Source organism: Cupressus sempervirens, chromosome 3, assembly GCF_028749045.1.
Source record: "Cupressus sempervirens isolate cs-2001-9-10 chromosome 3, ASM2874904v1, whole genome shotgun sequence".
NCBI classification, from domain to species: Eukaryota; Viridiplantae; Streptophyta; class Pinopsida; order Cupressales; family Cupressaceae; genus Cupressus; species Cupressus sempervirens.
The window spans coordinates 535009813-535035567 of record NC_143120.1 but is presented as its reverse complement, the minus strand read 5'-3'; positions in this window follow the sequence as shown (position 1 = coordinate 535035567).

Sequence of the window (25755 nt, the reverse complement as noted above, 5' to 3'; positions counted from 1 at the left end):
ACCTTTGGGTGTTGTTGGCCAATTAATATTTGAAAATTGGTTTCTAGTAGATGTCAACTACAAAATAAACTCTTAGTGGTAAAAACTATTTTTACAACACCATTAAGTAGTCAGTGATTGAAAATTGGCTTGCCAACGGTCACTTGTCATTATCAAAATGTGAAAAAAAAAGCAAAAATTGAAAAAGGCGATAATTGGTGTTCCTAGTTTTTCTGCTAATCATTCTTTTCAGGAACACTCATTGGTTTCAATGGTTCTTTCCTTTTTGGCACCTCATGTTGCTCACTCTTGCAACTCCACTCTTGTTTAGCATGATTCTCACATTTTTTATCACCAACAGTTTGAGTTGCATGTTCAGTTGAGGTGCTTTTAGTGGAATGTGCTACTTCCTATATGATCTATACTATTTCAATTGATGATGGAAGCCCCTCCAATTGCAGTCACTTTCCTAATTTTCTAGTTCCTTCCACTGGTCTTCTCTACAATGCTTTTAGTCCGATGGTGGTATTTTTTGGTGTTGTAGTTCTGGGTTCTTCTCTTCATTCATTGTTGTGGATTCCTCCATTTTGGTGGCCATAGTTGTCAAGTTACTCTCTATTCCAGCCTTGGTCTCTTTGCACATGCATGTGGTAAAATAGTCAATTTTGTTTTTCATTATTTTATCTCTTAACTTTATTTATATTGCTTAATATGTTGAACACTATGCAACACCCCTCCTTATCCTCTCCTTGTTTACCATGGACGATCAACCTTTAAGTTGGGGGGAGGAATGTCATCCTATTATCTTCCATCCATCACCCTTAATAATTCCATCATACTATCCATTATATCCATCATACAATAGCCTTTTCTTTGTCTCTTATCTCTCATTATTTCACCAATTTAAACTCCTCTTGTGGAAATTGAGATAAATTTCTCCTATATGTAACCTTTTGAATCATGATGCTATAAAAAATGAAAAGGAAAAAAAAAAAAGGAGAGAAAAGTGAAACAAATTTTGAAAAGTTGAAAGAGATATCCCTATTGAAAAAGAAAAAAATAATAACAAAGTTGTCATGTGAAGCAAAGAAAGGGATCTGTGTTCATCTATGAGTTATCATGGTTCGGGGTGGAAACATATCCAAAGCGATAAACCTGAAGTGCATCTAGTTCACACCAAAATCCTCTTGATCAAACTAATTACACAAGGATGTGGAATATGCTAAGTTGGGGGAATGATGAGAGACATTTACAACCCATTTTATGCTAGTATATTTTAATCCATTTCATTTAGTTTCATACCCACTTCCCTATTCCATTTCATCTCATTGTTACCATTTTTATGTTACATGTGATTTAATATATAAGTTATGTTTAATATAGTTTTGAGGTTAAATAATAAAAATTAATTATTGATTGTCTTTATTAAAGATCATTGCTATTTTATGTTTTGAAATTTATATTTGCAACATACTTCCTGTCACCTTCTATGTAAGAATCTTATTGGCATTCATTATTTCCTCAACAATTTAAAGCATTATTCCTTCCAAGAATATTGACCAAGGAGTATGTTGAGAAAGAGCTTGATAGGAATAATTACCAACTAAAGATAAGGACAATCAGTTTTGCATTTCCTTTTATGAATAGGTATGGATGAATCTCAAAAATCTGAGACATGGGTATTGTCCAAAACATGCCTAATTACAATACCATGTGGCATAATCTTCAAGAAGTGGATGATGGAAATTCAAGTTAGAGGTCATTTTTAGAACGTGATTTTTTTGGTTTACTATTATGGGTTTGGATTTCAATTTAAAAAGTTTGTTCTATCCTTTGTTGCTATTATGACCATATTACCAGCTCAACATAGAACTCCTCCAACTCAACTAAATTTGTACATGGACAATAGAGAATCTAATCAAGCATTGTTGCTGAGAAGATGAGATAGTCTCACATGAAAATTAGAACCACTAAACTCCAAAGAATTTCAAATATTATTTGCAAGCCACATTGGCTCATGATAATGTTATTGTTCTAAATAACAAAATGTCGGCTATTCTTAGCACAAAACTATAAGATTGCATTCAATTTTTGATGTATTTTTATACTAGCTATTATTTGAATGGTCAATATCATTGAAATAGTTGCATAATTGTTTTAGGTGTGTATATATAAGAAGCATAACAAAAGTTGAAATGTATCATTATTCCCTCTTTGCTAAGTTTGAGGAATAAAGTAACAGTTCTTCTTATCAATCTTACATAGAACATCAAAGTTTCCTCAACTCACCTTGTAGACTAGAGAAAGGGCCTACTCTTGGAATATTTGGTGAGGTTGTTAATATTGTGAGTTATTTTGGATTATTTTCTAAGTGATTTATGTAGCTTAAGTTTGGTGTGCTTGAGTTGTCATGGAATACTATTTTAAAATAATAGGTAGTTCATATTAATATGATTTGTAATCTAATTAATATAAGAGTTGGGTAAGACAGATTATCACATTCTCATTATTATACAAATTATTAATAACAACCAACATATTCTAAATTTTCTACCATATTAAGAGATAAATCAATATAGCAATAGTAGATTTATATTAGTAAATTATTATATTAGATTATTTATATACCTGGTGTTGGTATTGTTTTCTATAGATTTAGTTGAATTTGTGAATTGTTACATTTGCTATCATCATAGTTTTTAATGTTTATTTTTGTTTCTAATGTTCTTGTTGCCAGGAAGTGGTAGTTCCTATCACTGGGATTTTTTTGGTTTTTCATAGACTTAATTATGTGTGTTGTAGCTACATTCATAATCCCTCATTTCACAACTATCATCCCTTGATAACATATTGCTTAGACACCTTTTGCAAGCTTACACTCTCGGATTGACACGTATAGACTAGTTGAACATCATCATAAAATTGTTAATTATTTTTTTATTATATGCCCCAGTATTGGCCTATCAGATGTCATCCTCAATCTAGGTATGTATTATCAACAAGTTGAGGTAAGTATTCTTAAAAATCCTTTTGAAAATATTTTTGATACTTTCAAATTTAATGTTTTATCATATTTACTATGTGAATGGAAAAGAAAATTAATATTGCAAAAAAAATTGTTCCTAGGATTTCAAAGAATAGAAATGAAATTTTTCAATATCATCGATAATGTTTCTTATAAAGTTCTTGGGAACCTTCAAATGAATGACATGATGAATTATTATAGGAAGTTGAATTTGTTGAATAAATTATGTTTTAGATATAACCGTTTTACTTTGCAAAAGAATTTAAACCCTAAAGATTATTTAATGAGTGAAGTGATAGATACTAATGATAATTTTTTTATATTTTTTCTTTTACATGATTAAAACAAGGTTTTTAATAGAGGGAAAAATGAGCATTTTCTCTTGGGGGGCCTAGAGCCACCCTCTTTTGTTTTGCAATAGATTAGGTTTCATGGTTAGCTTCTAGGTATGAATAAAGAGACATAAAGACATCAGTGTGAAGCCTCACCCCAACCCATCATAGCATAGACATTCTTACTTGCATTTTGATATTCAATACTTTGATATTTTGACACTTATTTCAGACTTAGATGGATGGTGGTTTGTTTTATCTATTGATTTTGACATTGTAGTAGTGTTTTGTATTTATGATATGTACTAAGAAGTTGATACTATGTATGGGATGATCAAACACATATGGATGCAACTTTATGGCAACATAGAAATTATATTTTTGATGTAATGAAATTTTTTAATTTGATTAAGATGATTCATGATTTAATATGATATGCAGATTGACGTTAATTTGATTATGATGGTTTATGATATGCAGATTTGATATTCTAACATCTTGAACGATTTTTTTGAAATGATTAGGAAAGGACATTTAATTTGAATTATGTTAATATAGATTTCATAAAATTTGAAATTATATGCATTTATGATATATATTTTATATGACCTCCTTGGACTACAGATGCTCGAGTTTAATGTGCAGGAAGTGGAACCATGGAAATTCTTGGGGGAACAAGTTCCAAACCTATGTGAACATAGTTTAACCAAGGAAAATCTTTGGAAGATTCAAAAGCCTTGTTGTGATGTATTTTATTTTTTAAATGCAAGTTTTCTTATATGTGGAAATGATTCATCATAAAGATGCATTAAGAACATGTCATGGTGATTTGGAATGTACTTTTATGTGTCACTTGACACTTGTGGATTTTGTGTGAAATGACATGTCATATAGGGTTTTGGTTATAGTGGCATCTTACTCTAAAACTAATTACCTTGCTAATGAGTAAGTAAACCCATTTAACAAGGGGTAGGATGGGTCACAATCAAAGGAAATTCGAAATTGGACTTGACTAGGACTTTGAGGGGTCATTAGGTGGTCCCAAAATGTCTTTTATGTGAAAATGAGTTTCCAATATGATAATATAACATGTTAAGGACCTAATTTTGACCACGTTAGTGCCTAGACAGCCTAGGGAGCCCCTTTACCCATGCATTCTTCCATCAATTCGAAATTTGAGTTGTCACATGTGTTTTCTTCCATGTTTCCACTAAGTCAAATATAGCAAATTTATATGGAGACAAGTTTTTAAGAGGAAGTGGCTTGGTGTCTTTGCTAAAATAGTTAGTGATAAGGCCTTATTAGAGAGTCTTGGACAAACTAGTGGGGTGTTCACCTGGTCTCTAAGTTTAGAGATAGTTAGGGTTTGGAGGAGGACTAAGGGAGCTCTACAAAAAATATCATTGCCTTATCTTGGATCAAGGTTGGTGTTTCAAACCATGTTCATTTTCTTTCTTTTAGTATTACATAATTAATCTACAAGCATGGAGTAATTTTCATGGGATCATACAATGTATTGTGAATCTTGTATTATAGGTTTTTGTATTGTGTTGTGATAGTGTGAATGTGTATTGTGTTCATGTAAATTTCTTGGCTTTTCTTCTTGATTTTCTTGTTTTGAAGTGAATGTTGAATGTGATAATGGGTGTGAAGGCTTCACTCACCCTTGGGAGAGAAGAGAAGTCTTGGGTGAAGGGGTCAGTTGGGCTCAACAATATAGTAGAAAGCCTCTTCTCTTGGAGAGAAGGGAGAAAGATTTCATGGAGCATGGGCTCCATTGAAGCCATTGTCTTGATATTGTGATTTGGGGGTGATAAGTGGAAATATGAATTTGGGGGTGATAAGTAGAAAATTTGGAGAGAGACATGTATGATGCAAGCCTTGTAGAGGCATGGTGAAATTCAATGTGTGTGAATGGTATTGCCATAGTAGATCTCCTCCTTGAAGAGCCCACCTTCACCCAATATTTTAGAATTATAATGGTGAATCAATGTGCAAGCCATGGAAGGGATTGTTTGGTGTTATGTGGTGTGTTTCATGCATTAGCAAGTGATGAGTGTTTGTATCCCATTTGGACCTTATTTCCCCTGCGATGGGAGCTGAGCCTCCATGGTTCCAAGTTTTGTGTTGTGTTACAAGTTTTGAAAAGATGATTCCTATGAAGATATTTGGGTTTATTATTGCCAATGTTGGAAACCAAGTGTGTGTGGAGATACAAATCTTCCATTTCATTGTAAATGTGTGAGGATGCTAAGTCTCCATGGTTATTTCATTGTTATGTAAAGAGGATTATTTTTACTATTGTATATTGTTGAAATTGTGTAAGGAAAGATCGAGAAATTGTATATAGTTACTTGCAAGGAAATATTCATTGTAAGTTTCCATATTATGTGATTCGATGTAATAGGGAGAAAACTATGAAATGAAACCCTCCTCCTTTTGATGATCTATAAATGATTTGTTAGGAACATTGCATAGTTGTTGTGTATAAGATTTATTCTGATATAGTTTATTTAATATTGATGATTGCATTGTAAGATTATAGGTTATGCATTTAACATAATGGAAGAAAATTATTAGTTCACTATACATGCATGAATATTAGTTCATTTGAATTCCAAGTCTAATAGATCCTTAGATGAGATAGATGCTATAATAGTATACACTTGCAAGTTAAGAATTAATAGAGAAGTCAAAAATAAATTAATTAAAACTAATAAACATAGTCTCCTAAGATAAGAGTAGAAGAAAATAAATTCAAAATGACATAGTTAGAAATCAATAAGGAGACAAGCCTATAGGTGCATATTATGCCTCTGGAAAATGTATGGGGAAAGGAAATAATTCCTTCCCCAAGATTACAAATCAATAAAATAATAAGGGAATATGCTTTGATTCCCTAGTAAGAGCCTATAAAATTAGAGATTATAATATTTGTTAAATAATATAGGACCTCCTAAGGTGTTCCCAAGAAGTGTCATGTGATTTTAGGGAGGATGCATATAATCATAATATAGTATAAAACAAAATAAATAAATTATAAAAGCAAACTGAATACACTAGTAGTACTCCCTAAATTCATCATGAAAATAAAATTAAACTAAATTAAAAAAACCACCTAAGAAAATATACTAGTTAGGCACACTTACAAAGGAAGAGAAAAAGTTTATTTAAAAAAAAAAAGTTGGCAAGACAAATGGTCCCACAAAGCACCTTACCCTTGAAACTCCCCCTTTGGTGCTTGGGATGGTATAGGAAGTTGGACCAAATGTTGACATATGGCATAAACCTACTCTCTTGGTCGCCTCACCCTCCTTCTTGAATAATGGACACTTTGCAAGGTTTCTTCCATGAATAAGGAATAAAACATTAGCTCATGCACTTTTCTAGGAACCTAGGTACCTTGGAAGAAGTGCCAATGGATGGGACAAATAGAGTTAGCACTTGGTTTGAGGGAAAGGGAAATTTATGACATGATTGGGATTAGTACTAGTGTTTGGAGAAAGGTAAATTTTTAGGTGATGGTGAGTAGGGATAGAGGGCAAGGAATGGTAGAGAATATTTTCTAGTGGAATTAGGTGCCTAGTTTAAGCTAAGTAGGTTAGATCTTAAGTGTTAGTGTTTAGGGTTAGATTTTTATTTGAGTCATGTGTTAGTGGATAGGATAAGGGATGTATATCTTATTGGAAAGATTGGGGTTGTGGGGGTGTTAGAAAGTTAAGAATTTACAATTTTTTTTGGGGGTTAAGAATTAGATAGTGAAAAGAGTATTTTAGGTGATTCAATCTATGGAATAGAATGGTAGTCAAATGTATTACTGATTAAGGATTTAAATTGTAGTTAAACTTAGTATGAACTAAAAAGGAAGTTAGAATTATAGTTAAGTTTAATAATAATAAATTTGTGGTTTAGTTTAATAATAATAAAAATTGTAGTTAGAAAAGTATAATGATATGGTTAAATTTTGTGGGAAAAAAATTTGTGAGGTGTAAGATTATTTTAAACCCATGTATACCTAGGAGTGCTAAGTAGAATGGTGGAATCTAGTAGATAATTAGGACAATTTCCTTTATAAATATATTGGTTAATGAAAGATAATAGGACATGTAAGAATAATTCCACATGATAATAGAGTGTATAATCAATGGTTAAGTTATTATATGAGAAAATAAAAATAATAAAATAAAGTAATAAAAATAATATTAGAAATTATAAAATAAAATAAAATGATTAAAAAATAATAATAATAATAATAAAATAGGAATATTAATTATGGATAAATGAGTTGTTAGAAGGTATCACTATAGAGAAATGTGGAGGATAAATAATAAAGGATTAGTAAATAGTATTACATTATAGAATTTGGGTAATGAACAAATGATAAATGATTTTAAATATTGAGTTGTAAAACATCTAGCTGGCTAAAGTTGTGAAAGGATATAGTGTAAGATTTTTCATCAAAATAGTCCTACTATAGTAATTTAGGATCAAAATGGGACATATAATGTGACGAGTTATAGTCATCTACGTAGGTCAATCATAAACATACTTCACAAAAGCAACTATGGAACCATTATAACAACATCAATGCAGAAATTATGTTTCATAATTACATACATAATGTCTCATCTCAAGGATAGGATCTAAATCTGATATCATAAGATGGTCAATTAATGTTAGGAAATAAATTGGCACCTCCATGGAAACTTGAAGTGCATGATTTCAAATGAAGACAATTCCTTTTGACCAATCAACTTTATCATCTCTAAACTCAATTATTGAATTAGTATCTTCTAACACCCTCAAGGAAATATGAATTATTTCCAAACACTTCACAGTTTGATAGAACATTCAAACAAGTAAAGATCTACACATATTACTTCTAGTTCACCTTTCAAAAAAAAATTGTTGGTTGTGTTTTGCCTTGTTAAATTTAGGGCATGACAATCTAAGGTATGCATTATTTCTTTGAGTTTGAAATTCCTTTCAATATGATCATTTTAAAGTTAGAATCTACATAATAATATTTTGTATTAATATGATCATTTTTTGGAACATTTTTCTTGTGTTAAGTTGTTTCATCAAAACCATTCATGGAATCTTCACAATTAAGGCATCTCACTTCCCTAAGATAAGTATAATATGCCACTACCTATTTTTAAATAAAATTTAAAATATGGGCATATTATTTCTTATAAGAAAATTTATATGATGATTTATTTGAAATTATTTTTCTCTTGATTATTTTAAGCTTCAAATGATATTAGGGTTGTATTAAAGATTACAATATTATTTTTCCCTAACATTAACATAAAGAGTATAATATTCTTATCCATTTTCAAAATTAATCAAATTATGGTGGAGAAAATTGAGAGAATACAAAGGAATTTCCTTTGGTCAGGGACAGAGGAGAAAAATAAGTTGACCTTAGTTAATTGGGAGGAGGTGTGTAAACCAAAGAGTAAGGGTGGGTTGGGTGTAATATGGCTTCGAGATCTTAACAAAGCTCTCCTTATGAAAGTTGGCTGGAGACTGGTTGAAGAGAATACAGATTGGGGCAATATCATGAAAGCTAAATATTTGTCTAATACCTCCTTTAAGTGGAATCTATTTAGTAATGACCTTCTAGGAGGTTCAAAAATCTGGCAAAATATTGTTAGAAATAGAGGTTTATTAAGAGAGGGTTTGAGGTGAATTGTGGGGAATGGATTTAATATCAGATTTTGGGAAGACAGGTGGATGGGTGGGAAACCACTAGTCTTCAATAAATTCAAAAGATTAGTGGAATTGCTTAAAGAAGATGTGGGGGGAAAAGTTAGAGACTATATTGATCAAGGGAGGAGGTGGAAGAAGCTTTATAAGGAAGATTACTCCCAAGAGGATATTCTTCTCCTTAAGGAATTGGAAGAGTTGATAAAGGAACAGAGACTCCCCTTACTACCCCAAGAGGACACTACGACTTGGGACTTAACTCCAAGTGGTAACTTCATTCTCAAATCAGCATACACATTCATGTTTATTAAGGACCCCAGCCCAACATTGTGGCATTAGGTTTGGATTACTGACCTTATTCCTATAATTAATTTCTTTTGGTGGACGACTCAGCATGGTAAAATCTTAACTTTGGACAACTCCAAAAGAAGGGGTTTTTATATAACAAATTATTGTTGTCTTTGTAAAAAAAAGGAAGAAAGTATCTCCCACCTCTTCTTAGAATGCTAGTATGCTTTAGGGATTTGGACTAAGGTCTGGGAAATATTTGGCTTGGATTGGGTTATGAAAGATGATCTAGGACAATTTGTGGAGGGACACCCTAGATTAGTTTTTCTATGTAAAATTGTTCCACCATATGTTTGTTGGCACGTATGGAAAGAAAGAAATAATAGATTATTTAGGGAGGAGAGTAAATTGGAGGAAGTGGTTTTTGGAATTATGGACAAATTGTTGAAGGAAAATTTAAGAGTGGCTAAATGTAAAATGCCAAAGGAGGAACCAATTAGACATGAAGGCTTAGTTGTTGAAAGATAGGGTTGTCACGAGAATTTTTCCCTCTTTGATAACTCAAAAATGATAATGAGATAGTAGACGAGATGGAGACCCCCCACCTTAACACAGTACAAACTAAATTTTGATGGTGTTGTTAAAGGAGGTTTAGGAGCGGTGGGAGGAGTGTTGCAGGACAAGAATGGTGATGTGTTGTTGGTGTATGCAAGAAACATGGGAAATTGAAGCAATAACTTGGCTAAGGCCATGGAACTATTATGGGGCCTTCAACTGACCAAGGAAATGCAAAGTAAGGAGCTAAAAATTGAGGGGGACTCCAAGTTAATCATTGAATTGGTTAACAGAGTGGCTAAATCGGGCTAGAATATTCAAAACACCATTATGGACATGAAGCAAGTCTTGAACTGAATGGAAAGTGTCCACCTACAACACATCTATAGGGAAGGTAATAAGGTCACAGAAACAATAGCTACCATGGGGTTTAATGCTATGGAAATCACATTCTAGAGGAATTGGCTTGATCTCAATGAAGATATCAAGTCGTTGATAATCAAAGAAAGAGGCGGGAATAATATATGATGATGGCTATAAATTTTTTAAGTAGGGCCAAATTTGGCAACATGGTGATAATGTTTGCCAAATTTAACAATAGCTTTTTGGAAATAAAAGGAAGATGTGGCCATACAAATGGTAATCAGAGTGATTATGAATTAAGAGAGATGTCATTTCACAATTATGGTAACCCATTGTGAGTTTCAAATTACTTCCCAATTGGAAGTATGAAAGATATCATTACTCAGGCTATCAAAAAATGTCGGGGTGTAAAAATTATGATTTTATACATTCATGAATCCTATAATTATCTCACATGGGATTTTGGAGCTTATCAAGCATAGGTCTACAAATTTTATTTGCTTGTTATTAAAGGGTTTAAGATAGAATAGTTGCAGAGAGATTGTAATTGAGAAAGTTCAAATGTGTCTTACTAAAGAAGGGGAGCTAGAAATTGGTGAAATAGAGATGGGTGGGGACTTGAATAGGCTGGAACCCATGAAAATGGAGAATTTTAAAGATAGGATGGCCACCTAGGTTCTTTTGAAGGAAGGGGGTTTTTTTCCCTACATGCAATCAATGGCAGGGTATAACGAGAACTGCATGCTCTAGTTTGTTAATGGATGGAATGATAGAAAAGTCACCATTGATGGAATCACCTTCCAAGTCACTAAGTGATTTCCATGGCAACTAGCCTCTCAATGAAAGGGAAAAAATGGAGAAAGGTAACCAAAGTTTCTGATGAGGCTAGTATGAATAGCTTCTTTGTGAAAGATGAGGAGCCCATTTGTTATAGAGGATGGTTTAAAAGAGACAAGTTGCCCGCCCCATGGGATGATGTGTGCCTAGTCTTGATGAGGTATTTGACATTGGAGGAAAGGTTTGGTGTTTGCTATTACTATCAATTCCCTTTGCTAAATCATTTTAGGAATAGGGATTTCATTTCTATCCCTTTTTATCTTCTGCATTCTCTTGAGGATATGGTTGTTGATGTTAGAGAAAAAAATAGTAAAGGTTTAAATTTTACCATAATTCATCAAGGTTTAATCTTTTGCCTATATAAATTTCACCTTGCCTTGTGCCCCCCTAGTGTGGTGGTGGTGGATAACTAGCGCCACTGCCAAAACTCACCCCCGAGCTCTAGTACAGGCACTAAAATTCACTCCCCCTGATCCTCCCCTAGTAGGGAAAACAAGAAAAAGAAAAAATTTGATATAACAGTGGAACAAAAGGAAAACAAGAAAATAAAAATTGAAAAATTGGTTGAGGTTGATGGAGAGGATTCAGAGGAGGAGACTAGGGGTAAGGCTAGGAGTAGATCTAGTAGGCTTCCACAATCTCAAGCTAGGTGCAAATAGAAATTCATTAGAGATCCGGTTGAGGAGGTTGAGGAAGATAGTTTTAAAAATAATAATGAAGGAAGGGAGGAGGAAGATATTTCCAACTGTAAGAAGGATGATGGAAAGGAGGAGGGAGCGAAAAGTTTTAATTTGGGGGATAATATGATGGATAATACTTAGACCCAGGAATCTACTAGTAATGCTATAAATACAGAGATCACCCATGTGTCTGCCAATTTTTCCCTCAAAACCATTACCTTTTTTGAAAAGAGCAACAAGATGGAAACCTCCCCCATAACTATTTCCTCCCTAGTTAAGGATAATTCTAATGTTTCTTCTAACCCAAGGGTTTTGCAAGATGATATCTAGGTGCAAAAAGCTAAGGAGGAAGCATTAAAGGTGGAAGAAGAGACTAAGGAAGGGACTAAGGTGTTGGAAGACCAGTATGCTAAACTAGAAAGGAGGGTTAAAATTTTGGAGGAAGGGTTTTTGCCTTCTCCAAATTTGGCCTCAAAGTCACACATGCTATGGCTACCACCCTCCAATTGCTGGCATAGGAAAAGGAGGACACTAGTATGGATATGGAGGACCACAAGTTGCTCTTCAAGTTCCTTGCGAATGATTGGGCCGAGATCCTATTGGACACAAAAGGGAAGGGGAAAAAAGAAAATTATGTTTCTTAGTTTTGTGGGATCCTTGGATCCAAGACTTTTTATGTTTTACTATTGATTAAGGTTTTGCTGGTTTACAACTATTATTAAGACTTAGGTTGACCTACTATGCCAATTTTGGTTATGTTGAACTTTTGTAGTTTGATAGCTATCTCTGTTTGGTTTTAGCATAGTTGCTCTTAAACCCTATTGGTTTTTGTAGACATTTGGAACTATGTTGATGTTTAGTTAGTCTTTGGTTTGCTAGTTGTTTTTGTTGGTAATGTTTGGTTACTAGCTTTTTGCTTGCATGGACCGACCCCCTTGTTTTGGTTTCTTTTAATTTCAAAAACATAAAGAGTATAATTATTTGACTACAATTTTCTTTTGTAAAGAATCAATAACAATTATGTTAAAATAGTATATTTGATTTTTTATATGTTCAATATATTTAATGTTCTCGAAGGAAAGATGCAGACCTAAACTTTAATAGGATATAATTCATGAATTGCACCTAATTTATATGATGAAAACTTATTATGAAAGGTTATTGTACAGAATTCGAAACTTAATTTTTCACCTATGCATAATGGATTTGCCTCTTTACATCAATATTAAGATTGACCTTGTGAAAAGGAATGATATCCTGTCCCAATGCCAATGGGATTCGATGTAGTTTTGATGGCTATATAAATAAATCATATCTTGGATGCACCAACTATATAATCATTTGAGTGGTGAGCTAGATATGTGATGTCACGTGTTGATTATGAAATTGCATTTCATTCGAAGAAAACTTATTGATAATATGAATCTTCATATAGTCACATATGGAAATCATCCACCACAAAGTTAGCTTGTATAGTGGTCATGCTCCAAGGATACCAGATTATGATATTTCTATTCTTTGATGCCTTTGGAAGATCCATATGACTTCAATTGGGATTGAACATTAGAAGTAATGATATTGGACGAAGTGGTGATAAAATTATAATGGTTGGAGTACAAGTGTTGGTTCTTGTATGCTAGTTTTACCTGAAAAATGTATGCAACTTAGCACTTCCAAGATCTAGATCATAGTCAATGGGCTTTGAAGAACAAATATACAAAGAGTGGAAGAAGTGAGTGCACAAATATCAAATAATCGGGGCATTTCATTATGCCATTTAGATCTAGACCATACATTAATCACAGAGGAGTTTATCAAGTTATTGATTGCATTCACCAGAAATATTTATTAAGAAAGGTAGAACCCTCTGTTCACTAAATCAAAAGGAAAAATTAACAAGAGATCCAAAATAGCAATAACATGGAGATATTGTACTCTAGTTCTAAAATTAGACATGTAAAATAGTGAAAATCTTATTTTTGTATCAAGATACCTACACAATGATCGAGCATACAGTAGTGGAGAGATAGGGATCTTCGTCACTCCTTTATCTAGCTCTTGAAGAAGGACCAATTAGTTAAATAATTACTTACCATTATGCATGTAGAGGAAAAAAAAACCACACATCATGTAGTTCACATATTAGAGAGGATTCAATGTGATATTTTTGAAGGTTCCTGGTTGCATTTTTAGCATCAATAATGGAACATGATTTCTAATATTGGATTTAAGGAGCTTCATTATGATTTACCATGAAAAAGTATGAATATGATATGATCTATTAGAAGAAACATCATTACTATTGATAGATCTCTTTCCAAGCCCAAAGCATGCATTAATGATCATCTTTGAAAGCACATATTTGACAAGAATAGAGAGTAGTTTGGGCAATGTCATCTGTAAAAAGATTTCATTTGAAACACAATCATCTTCAATGTTCTTTGGAGAGAAACCCTAAACCTAATGTTATCACAGATCACAATTGGGAAATAGAGATATAGCGATGAGCAGTAGAGGAGGTGATCACTATATTCTACAATAATAAGGTAAAGTAATTTTAAAAGGGGATCACTATATGCTATAGCGATGGATTGAGAGTGATCATAGATCACATTTGGTGTAATAGAGATATGAGGGTTTTTGATAACTATGTCAATGAGAGATCAAGTGGGGCCCAATATTTTAGTTTTTGTAAAGTCCAAGGAAATATGAGGGTAAAATTGTTTATTAAGGGAAGTATTTTTTCTCCTTATATTATGTTTTTATTTTTCTTAAATAGATTAAATTTTTACATGTTTTTAATCTCTTTTATGCTTTTTTATCTGCTCTTCTTCCTCCAGAGAATGTTGGATTCTTATTGTGCCTAGGCATGGACACATGTCCCCAATTAGAGCCATCATTGACACCTAAATTTGTAGGTGTCAAATTTGAAAGGGAAGTACTTTTTATGCTAGAAAGCTTGATTATTTCATTAAAAATTAGATTTTTATATTTAAAAATCAAAAAATTAAAAATAATACTTACCCTTGTCATGCATATGAAATCTCTTATTAGGGTGATATTCATTAAAAGGAGAAAATATCCATTCTTTTGAAAATGTCAAATATTATGATTTATAATTCATATTTCATTGATTAATTGTTGCCTTTTTGAAAATAAATGGTTTTTATGAAAAAGGATGGGGAGAGGGAGTTGAACACTCACCCTCTCGCCCTATCCTCTTTCCTATCCTAACTACCCATTCTACCCTAACCAATTGTTCTAGTATATTCCTTGAGAATAGTTGTTAGAAAGGAAATATATAATTGTAATATTTTTATTTTACAAGTAAATAAAAGGCACAATTAATATTTTTATGGGCTATTTAAGATAATGAAAATTATTTCCATTAATGCTTGTTTTAAAGGAAGATTAATTAAATAAAAGTTTTATGCAGATTATTATTATGATATATTTTCATTACCATATGTTGACATTCCAATCATGTTTGTTATTAGTGACATACACTTATTCAGTTTGTGAGTTCATACTAAGCATATTGTACAGTTAATAGTGTTAACCAAGCATTTCAGTTGCTAGTGATTCCTATGGATAGATTTCTATTTGAACCAAGTAGTTAGTACAAAGTTGAAGATCAACAGTGTAAACCTAGCATTTCAATGTATGTCAAGTTTACCAGTGTAAACCAAGTCACGTAGTGCTTTCTAAGATCACAATTGATGTGTTGTGAATCTAGTGTTGACCAAGCTACTCAGTGTTAACCAAGAGACTTATTTTATACTCAGCTTGAGGTGATAGTGTTTACCAAGCTATGAAGTGTGAATCAAGTGATTTAGTTTATATGTTGAGTTTCATAGTATTCATCGAGACACCAATGTAGACCAAGCTCAAGACTACTTGGAAGTGATCAGTATGGATTGAGCTTCTACATCTACAAAGTGCATGATAATTTTAAGCATTGATAGTGGATGTTGAGTATCATAGCCTCACCAAGTTAGTCTTCAGAGCTTGAGTTTCTACACTTTGGCTGACTTCGTAATATATGTGTAAACTTGTATTGTGGATAACTTTGTAATTATGTAATTGGATTGATTTATATGTAATATATTGTATCACATCCAAATTATGAATAAATGAAGTTATGTAATCATAAAAGAAGAGTAGAAGAGTGAATTACAAAGGCTACAACATTATAAGGAGAAGCAAAGATTCATCTATCACAGCAAGGTGATTTGTAAACTCAAAGGAATCTCATTTAGCAAAGCAAGATGCATATCAGAGATCAGCTATTGTTTCATCCTAATAGGTGGATCAATTAAATCATTTAATAAGGTAGACCTAACAATCTTATGTAAATCTCTTTACTGAGTGCATACTTCATTGCATATTTACAAATCCTTTTGCAAGGTGGACCTAGTAGTCCTTATTGCTCCTAATAGAGTAGATCATCAGAAATGATCATTGTAAGACTTAATAGGCCAACTTTATACTGTTAGAAATACATAGTATTGAGAGGGGGGGGGGGGTGGGGGGTGAATCAGTATTTTCAATCTTTTTACCCACAACTGAATCTTATTAATTACTTTTCCACATGTATGAAAAAGAATACCAATAGTGCTAAACAAAATAAGAAACCATACAAGAAGAGAACTCGTAACACCATGTTTGTTAACTAGGGAAACCCTGGCCAAGGGAAAACCCTAGTGGGGATGGAACCCACAAGATGATTCACCATATAAAGTATCCAGTTAAGGATATTGACCCTGTTAGGAGTCTATGAAGCATGTATAGTGTCTCAAGTCCTTGTTAGGAGACTAGGCCTTGTTGGAAGCCTCAACCCTATTAGGAGTTGATAGATCATATACAAATGTGTGCAAGAAGAGCTCATTTCCCTAACATGCAACTAAACAATAAGTTCTTCAATAGAATATATATACATTATATAATACTAGATTATTTGTTGTACTTCAAAAATATTTTGATTATCAATTCTTCATACAAAGAATGACTATGCACATATCAATTCACATCATATTTTTCATAGTATTTCTTCACATCACAACTCATAACATCGCATTCTCTTGTTACTCACATTTCACAAGATCATATCAACTTTGCAATTACAGGTTACATATCATCATCAAATTACTACACACTAACTTTGCAAATGAAGTTCTTTATTTATACCAAACATATTGGTAAACTCTTCCTTTAGTTGGATCACATAACATTATTAGAGTTGGCTCACCAAGAATAATAATTAAAATAATTAATTAGGTCATTTAACACATTCTATTGATATGCTTCATTCTACACTATAACATCATTACATCACTAAGTCCTTTATAACTTGAATTTGAATGGATGTATAAACATGTGCACTGGTATACATCATGAGTATGATGTCATGAATCTTTGGTTAACTGTGCAAGAGAATATTCAAAGGAAATATTCCACTGTCAATAAATCTATCATGTTGTTGTAACACTAGCTAATACTTAGACAATGTTCCTTCACATATAATCATGACTAATCTTCAAAACAAATCTGTTTTCATAAATGACAACCATATAACTTACCTTATATGATTGATTGGTCATATTTCCAACAATCTCCCCCTTTGGCATTGATGGCAACATTTTGGAAAAATTGGCTAAGTCCCAAACATGTTGTCATAACAATCAAAATAGATAACCATAACACAGTAGAACATTGTATTCATGTTTTGAAAAGATAACATCCCTTATAATTTTGATTAAAAGTTAGCAAAACCTACTACTATACTTTAGTAGAACTTACTACTATACCTTTCCTTATTTCTCCCCCTTACAATTAAAAGTCTCAAACAATTACAATTTTCCATATTTCTCCCCCTTTGACATCAATGACAAACTTGTCACAAAAAAAAAAATCTATCAAAATCTTGTAGTTGTTGTAATCACCTAAAAATGGTCATCTAGACCATTAGCCCCCTTTCTCAGCATTTTTGCTAATTTAATTAATCATTTACCTAGACCAAATTGCTAATAATTGATTAATTTGATTATAACCTATAGTTTGACTATGCTATCCTAAGTTCATTATTTAATTAAAAGAAAATGTCCCCTTTTAATTAAATAAAAAACCCCATTCTTCTAACCCACATAAAGTGCACACATAAAGTCCTCTTTCTATTTTGCAAATAAAAGGAAAGGCTTTTTGAGACTTTTTTTTATCTTATGTGGGAAGTCCACTTATATTCTATTGCTTGACTTGTGTGTGCACATGGATCACATCTCTTTTGAAACACAATCGTTGATCATTCATCATCTCCATCTTGATCTCTACTATCAGTACAACTTTAAAAGGGAGAGAGATTTCCCCCTCAAAGGATCCAACACTCTTGAGTATTGTTATGCTATAGGTTTTCCATTTGAATTCTTGAGAGCTTTTGTGGAGAACTTTTATTTCTGGTCTATAATTCTTTCATCCATGGAATTTTATTATATGGCATCCTAGTTTAGTTGCATGTAGTATAGCTCTTTTGCAAATAGTTTAGATCACATAGTCTAATTAGTATGGATGTAACACTTTCATTTGCTTAGCCTAGTTGTATTGTGCATTTTGTCTTAGTTTATTCTCATCCTTGCATTACATATTGAAGAATTCTTTGACACTAGAATTCTTGCTCTTGCTCAAAGAATCTCCCATCTCATGGACTAGCAAGAGTTGTGTTTCTAAGGCTTAGTTGAGAGCTCTCTTTGTGCTCATTTGTATGCCTCTTATGCTCCATGATTAGGGATCTCTAAGCTGCCATTTCAAGCTTTCCAATCTATGGAAAACCTTAGATAGAAGGGTTTAGAGAAGTGCACTTTTATTAGTGTACATTTTTGGCACCCACCATGGAGTAGAATGTTTAGTTTTTCTCTTCTCTTAGTTTCATTTTTTTCATTTTGTTTGTAAGTTTCTTAAATTAAAAAAAATGTTAAGTCAAAGTTTTTAGGCGAAATTCTTCCAGTATCATGCAACAATTCTCATAACGGTTAGGCAATATTGTTGGAATTTACAAGTGGGAAGATTTACTTCTAAGGGAGGGGGGGTGAATCAAAAGTAACTAATTTTAACCATTTCAAAACCTTTTAACTGAAATCATTCGCATGCATCTAAATCATCTAATAAACATGAAAGTAAAGACATGCATGAAAATAGATAACACAAAATTTGGTAACCCAGAAACCCTCCAAAATGAGAAGGTAAAACTAGGTTGGGGATGACAACCACAAAGTATCACTGCAACAATATGTAACTATTCAAGGCTACAAAGTTTGACCAGTTCTAATGGTCTACCCTATGAAAGGCCTATCCTGTTAAATACTTTACACCCTACTAAAAGTGACCTAGTTAAAGGATTTACAAATATTTACTTGGAATGTTACCTTGTTAAAGGATTTAGCACCTTGTTTAAAGGCTTACAACATGGCTATTAAACCAACCTATCATCATAGGATTTTCATTCCAAATACAATTGCTAGAGAGTATTAGAAAGTCTTGACCTGATGACTTACAATCCTTAATTTTTTATTCTAGATCCTCATTCTACTCTATCTGTTTTGATCCTTGCTTGATCTAATATGTCACTCTTCAAAATTTTGATACTTTATTCTTTATCAACTGGATTCTGCAATGTTGCTCTGCTCTTTCTAAGTCTTTACACTCCTCTTTACTTTGCTATTATTGACCCATACACTTCTCTCATCCACACATACAATGGGGTTTCATCTTCCTTTAACTTTGAAGACTTAGGGTTAGATATGAATCTATGATCAATATTCATTCTTCATTTCTCGCTCAATTCTTGCACTTTTCCTATTGGTTGCATTTCTTCTCCATTTTTCTTATTGGGTGCATGCTGATACATAGGTAATACAAAAGATTGGATCTTATCTTCAAGATCCTTTGAGATTCATCCTATGTTGACTCAAAAAAATGGTTTACATTTGAGTTTGTGAAGATACAAACTCATATGTTGATTCTGTGTTAGTCAACACTTACTAGTTCTTGATGCTTGGCACATATAGGAATTCTCTCTCACTCGACATCTATACTTTGCTTAGCACCTATAGTGACTTGGCACCACTTATCACTCAGCACTTGAACTTCACTCGACACCTAAAGTTCACTCGGCACCTATTGAATTCTTTGACTTAGCACACACTGTAGCTCAACTTCTATACTATTCTCGGCATCATCTTGAGAATTGGTTAAGTGTGTTGATACTCAATTGTCAAAACTAATCTGAGACCAACAATCTTCCCCTTTGACATATGTGGCAAAAACACTTAATGAAACATTATGAATCTGATCTCTATGAGTATACTACACATTGTATTTGGCATATGTACAAGACTTCAAAAATTTGTTCAAAATTTTGTATACCTCAAAAAATTTGTAACTCCCCTTGAGCTGATGTGCCATTTTTGTAACCAAAATTTTATTCCTAAAACCAAAGATTATTGTGCTGAATTTGTGTCATGCTGATGTGTTTGATACTCTTTGCCTTGTATATACTCTATTTTTTGCTTTGATTCTACTTTGTATCTATTTGTACTTCCCCTTTGTTTTTTCTCCCCTTTTCACATCTTCTTGTAGTTTTGCATCCTAGTGGATTTATTCCCTTATTACTTCCTCAGAATTTGAATTTGAATATCTCCCCCTTTCAATGTTCTTTATTACTTCCTTCAAAGAATGTTGTATCTCCCCATTCTTATCATTTCCTATCTTTATCTCCCCCATAATATTATATCTCCCCCTTTTGACACTTATGTCAAAGGGTCCTAAGAATGAATAGAATATTTAGCTAAAAATGTTTTATTTACCTCCATGATCATCTATAGAGAAGCATCCCAATTATCTAAGGAAATTTCTAGTGATTTGTGCTAGATGGTTGTCTCTATTGCAAGATGTACAAGGCCTTCTAAAGTAGAAATATTAGGATCTTTCTTTAGAACTTTTTCTGTATAGGCCATTTCCTTGTGGAGTACTTCCAAATGTAAAGTAATGGAAGATTGAATCTATATCAATTTGGCCTTGACATTGCCCTCTTTTGCGATCAATATAGCTAACTCCTTTTGAGTGTGAAGCATTGTTGCAAATGCTTCTCACTTTGAGCTATATCTTTGGGTAGCTGTGTGCTAGAAATATTAAGATTACATTCCAAGCTCAGAATCCTTTGGCTAGTTTCTTGTGTGAAAAATGATGAGTCACACAATTTGGAGTACAATGAGAATATATTCTCAAGTATTGTTTTCACTTTTTCAACCTTCTTAGCCAATTCAACTTGTGAAAGTGTCATTTCACTAGATATTTTCTCATTACATTTTATTTGAAACTTCTTTTTTTACCACTCTAATAATTTAACATTTTATCAAAGTCTTCATTTTGTACTTGGTCCACTATGTTGGATAATTTCTCCATGATGGGCTTGGTTTCATTAGGTATAGGCAAGCTGAATGCATCAAGGAATATATCTTTGATCTCTACAAGTGCTTGCTTTTTTCTATACTTAGTTCTAAGTATCTACTATTTCTTACTTCTCTCCAGTGCCTCTTGCACTTCATTTATCTATGGTAGGTTCATTGTCCTAGATTCATAACTAGGTATGACCATTTTCTCATCAAGTGTAGGGTCTCCACAGTGAAGTACCTTGCAACCTTGGTGGAGCTCAAGCCTGGTGCTAAGCTTTGTAGTGGTACTGCATCAGTGCTCAGCTTTTTGGTAGGAGTCCCTGAGGTATTCAAGTTCACCAATGTTTGTATTGCCTCTTACTCCTTTTCTTTAGGGTTTTTTCCCTCTTCCTTCTCTTCTTCTCTAATCCCTTGATCAATGATAATGATTTGAGGAGGTTCACCTTGGTTTTGTGTTATAGGAACATCTTGTCCTATTTGTTCCTTTGCTAGCTCCTCAACAGATGTTGTTGCTGTGACTGTATGATCAACCTTAGTAGGTGTATCTTGTGCTTCCTGCTCTTTTGGTTAATCTACTATAGCTATGGGAGGTTGTGAAGGTGGTTCTTGTGTGTTAACCTTCTCCCTAGTGATTTATGCTATAGCCTTTTGCAACTCTTCCACACTCACCAAAACAAGATTTGCACACATTTGTGATTGCAGTGTAGTTTGGAGAAGGATTTTTTTGAGATCCTCTACAGTTAATGGATTGATGTTCTAACCTAAGGTGTTAGGAACATACTTAACAATTACTATTTCTATAGGTGTTGTATGTGGAGGATTTGGTGGTGACATCTAGTTGTCTTAGACACTCTGTTTTGGCTACTACTCTTTAGTTGTTGCCTCTTCACCTTGTGTCTTCTCCATTGTTGCCTCTTCTATTTTCTTTCTCTCCTTCCTCATCTTTTTCATTCTCCTCTTCTTCTTCATCATTTCTTCCTTCAAATGGGTCTTCCTACCCTTCCTTTACTATAGTTAATCCATAAATTAATTTCCACATTTGTGTGTACTTTTGCACAACATCTTCAATTTGATTTTGCAAAATTCTAAAGGCTCTTTATTTAGGTGCAAATTTGCTTCCATATTTCTTGTTAGCCTTTCTTATTTGACCTTTAGTTAGGTTAGAAATTATATGAGCCAATGTATACTCCCTTATTTTCTTCTCCATTTTAAGGCAGTAATGCCATTTATTCTCTAGAATGGAGCTTAGCTCTTTAGTCATAGAATTGTCTAGTTCAAGTGGAGTGGTCTTGAACTTAGCCATCATAGTGTAGATGGAATCTTCAACTATGTTTTGTTATTCCCTTGTCAACTTATTAAAATCAATGGTCTTTAAACCAATTAGATCTGCATTATCTCTAATGTTATTACAAACATTTTCCAATTTAGGCTTGGTAGAATTCCTTACCAATCTGAATTGATCATTATCAAACTCTATCCTTTCTTTGTCTGATTTTGGGAGTGTAACATATTTTCTTATTTTCTTTGGTTTTGTAGGCCCTCCTTGCTCTATTGCTTTTTGTTTCCCCTATTCATTTTCCACTTGGGTTGTTGCCCTAGTATCTGCCCTTGTAGTTGACTTAGCTGGGCTTGGCTTTGTTGCTTTCTTCTTCCCCTTTGGCTATGCAACTGGTTATTTTTGTGCTTTTTTTTTTCTTTGGCTCTAGCTTTGGTGCTTCTTTCTCAGAACCTTCCTCTTCTTCTACATCCTCCCCCATTTCTTGGGTTAAAAAAAAGTGGTTTCGGACCTTGTTCCTCTTCATCATCTTTGGCTTCTTCACCTTCTTCTTATACTTTTTCTGCTTCTGGAGTGCTCTCACCAAATTTGGCCTTTAACTTTTTTACAAGTTTGTCTTTCTTTTTCAGTGTGAAGTTAGTCTTCAACTCCATATCCACCTTTTACCTAACTACATCATAGGTTCCAAAATGTGGTGCACTTTTGTCTACTTCCTTAGCTAATAATGCTATTATAGCTGCTAATGCCTCATCTATATTTATTTTATAGCCAAGAGGTCTTAACCATCTAACTCTTGGTATGGAAGCTTGAATGTACATATAGTGAATATCTACAAAAAAGAATACCTCATTTACATGTTTCTCTACTAATGAAACTGGTATTCTTAGCCTTTCCTTCATTGTGTTCTTGAATTCTTCAAAATAGCTAGTCATAAGGGTCTCAAAATTAGCTCCCATTTGTTCAATATATTAATTGACTTGAGCTATGATTGACCTATTTTCCTTTCACACAACTTTACTAAAAGAAGGAAACTCATTCTGTACATAAAAGAATATACAAATCAAAATAGCACCAAACCTGCATTGTGCTCCCTTGGTTCTCCTTATTGCTACTAAATTTTCATTAATTTTTTGTAGTTGTAGTTCTGCAAGATCATAAGTATGATCCTTTTCACTAACTTGTAGACTACATCCACTGCAATACAAGGCACACTATTAAGTTTGCTAGATTGGTAGAATTTGTGTGCAATAACCCTAACATAAAAATCAACAAGAGGGTCTTGAATGGTGTCTATTGTCATTCCTCTCTTATTCCACTTGGCACCAGTATTTTCCTCAATTGCCTCTTTAGAATCACTCCTAAGGGTCTTTGGTCAATCTAGAGTTGGGTACCCTATCACTCTATAAATAATTCTCTTTGTTATTTTCATTGGACCATCTTCCAACCATAAGCTTCCATCATGTATTCTACTAAGCACTAGCCTGATCCATTCAATCTTGAAAATGGTAGGGAATTCTAGGGCATGCATCAAACCCTTGTTTTCAACAATCTAATATTCTTCCTTCAAAACTCCATTACCACACAGTCTCTCATAGGCTTCCCTCATTTCCATGTCTCCTAGGGCTCCAATCTTACAATTGTAACATCTCCTAACATCTTGAACCATAACTACCTTAGGGGGTATGATAGATAGGGCTCAGGTTGGGTCATTATTATATGCCACTTTAGGTATTGGCTAGAAATTTGGTTATTTCACTTCATTGGACACTAGCTAGACCTCAAATGGTTCCTTCTCCTATGTTTTCCTAGAGCTAGAAGCCATTTATATGATCTAGGTTTTGAACACAAAGAAAATATGAAATTGCATAGCTCGGCACAAATGTAAATACCTCAAAATCAATGAAGTCATGCTAAATTGCTATTGAAATTTACTTAAACACTGGATTCTCTTTTGTGAGGTCTCTTTGCACTCTTTTTTATCTTTTCTCTTCATTAGCAATTAATAAAAATGATTGAAAATGCAATAATATACCCTATTTTCATTGTATTTAATGGTTAGTGTGTTTACGGCTATCCACTCAACTTCCATATGAGTATCCTTTACTTAGCTTCAATTGAATTTTCTTCTTCACTTTGCTTCTTCTACCAACTTGGTTGCAACTGATCATTCAACCTCTGCTATCTTTGACAATCAACTCTACATGTACTAAGATTTTACTCGGCATATGGGGGTAACTTGATAACACTTGTAAAATCTTGAAATTTTAACTTTGCATCTCTATTCATGTTGATCTCTTCTTTTTAGTATTTACTTGTTTAAGAATTGATGTATGATAAAGCTTTTTCAAATCAATCCCTCTTGCCTTCTCTTGCTTAGTTTGATGAAGTGTGACCACTTGACTTGTTAGGTGAAGTGATCCCTTCATTTGATGTGCTACACCCATCTTTCTTCCTCCATGTCTCATTTATTTCTCCTTTGATGTGTTAAACATCTACCTTCTCTTTACCTTTGTTGTTCTTTCAATTGGGTACCTTTGACCTTGTTGGGAAATTCTTGCTGATATGACCAGTCTTCAAACAGCTAAAACATTTGGTTTGACTCAACCATCTGCTATAGTTTCCACTAAAATGTGTTCTTATGCAATTTTTAGGAATGTGTCCATATTCCTAATAGTAATGAAATCTATACCTCATGTTGTAGTCCCAATTGTAGAGATGACCATGGTTTAGAGGTATGTTCCTTTTTACCATAGAAATGACGAGTAGGTTTAGTGTTCTTAACTTTGTTACTCATTTCTTCTATAGCCTTGGATGACTCTCCTTGTTTAGTGCTAGTGTAACCAAGTCCTGAAGTATTTTTGCTAGCCCTTGGTGCTTTTAGTAGCTACTCAAAGTACTTGATGGCCTCATTAGGTCTGTTGAAGCTCTCTACAATCTGCTTCTCTCTTTTTAGGCGATTTTGTAGTTGTTCATTTTGCATCTTTAGTGCAGAGATCTCAATGTCCTTGACATTTAGTTCATGATGTGCATTCATCATCTGACTTAGGGTATCTAGCTACATGTTTGAAATTCTTGCAAGCTCAATTGACTTTTCTTCCAATATATTGGCTAGATTTCTCTTATCTTCTTCTAGTATAGCCTTATCTTCAATGGCTCTTTTCTTCTATTCAATCACCTCGAAAAGCATCATGGATTATGACTCTTGTTCAAGCTTGAGTGTTCTAATTTCTTCTACTTGAGCTCTATTCTTCTCCATTAGGTCTGC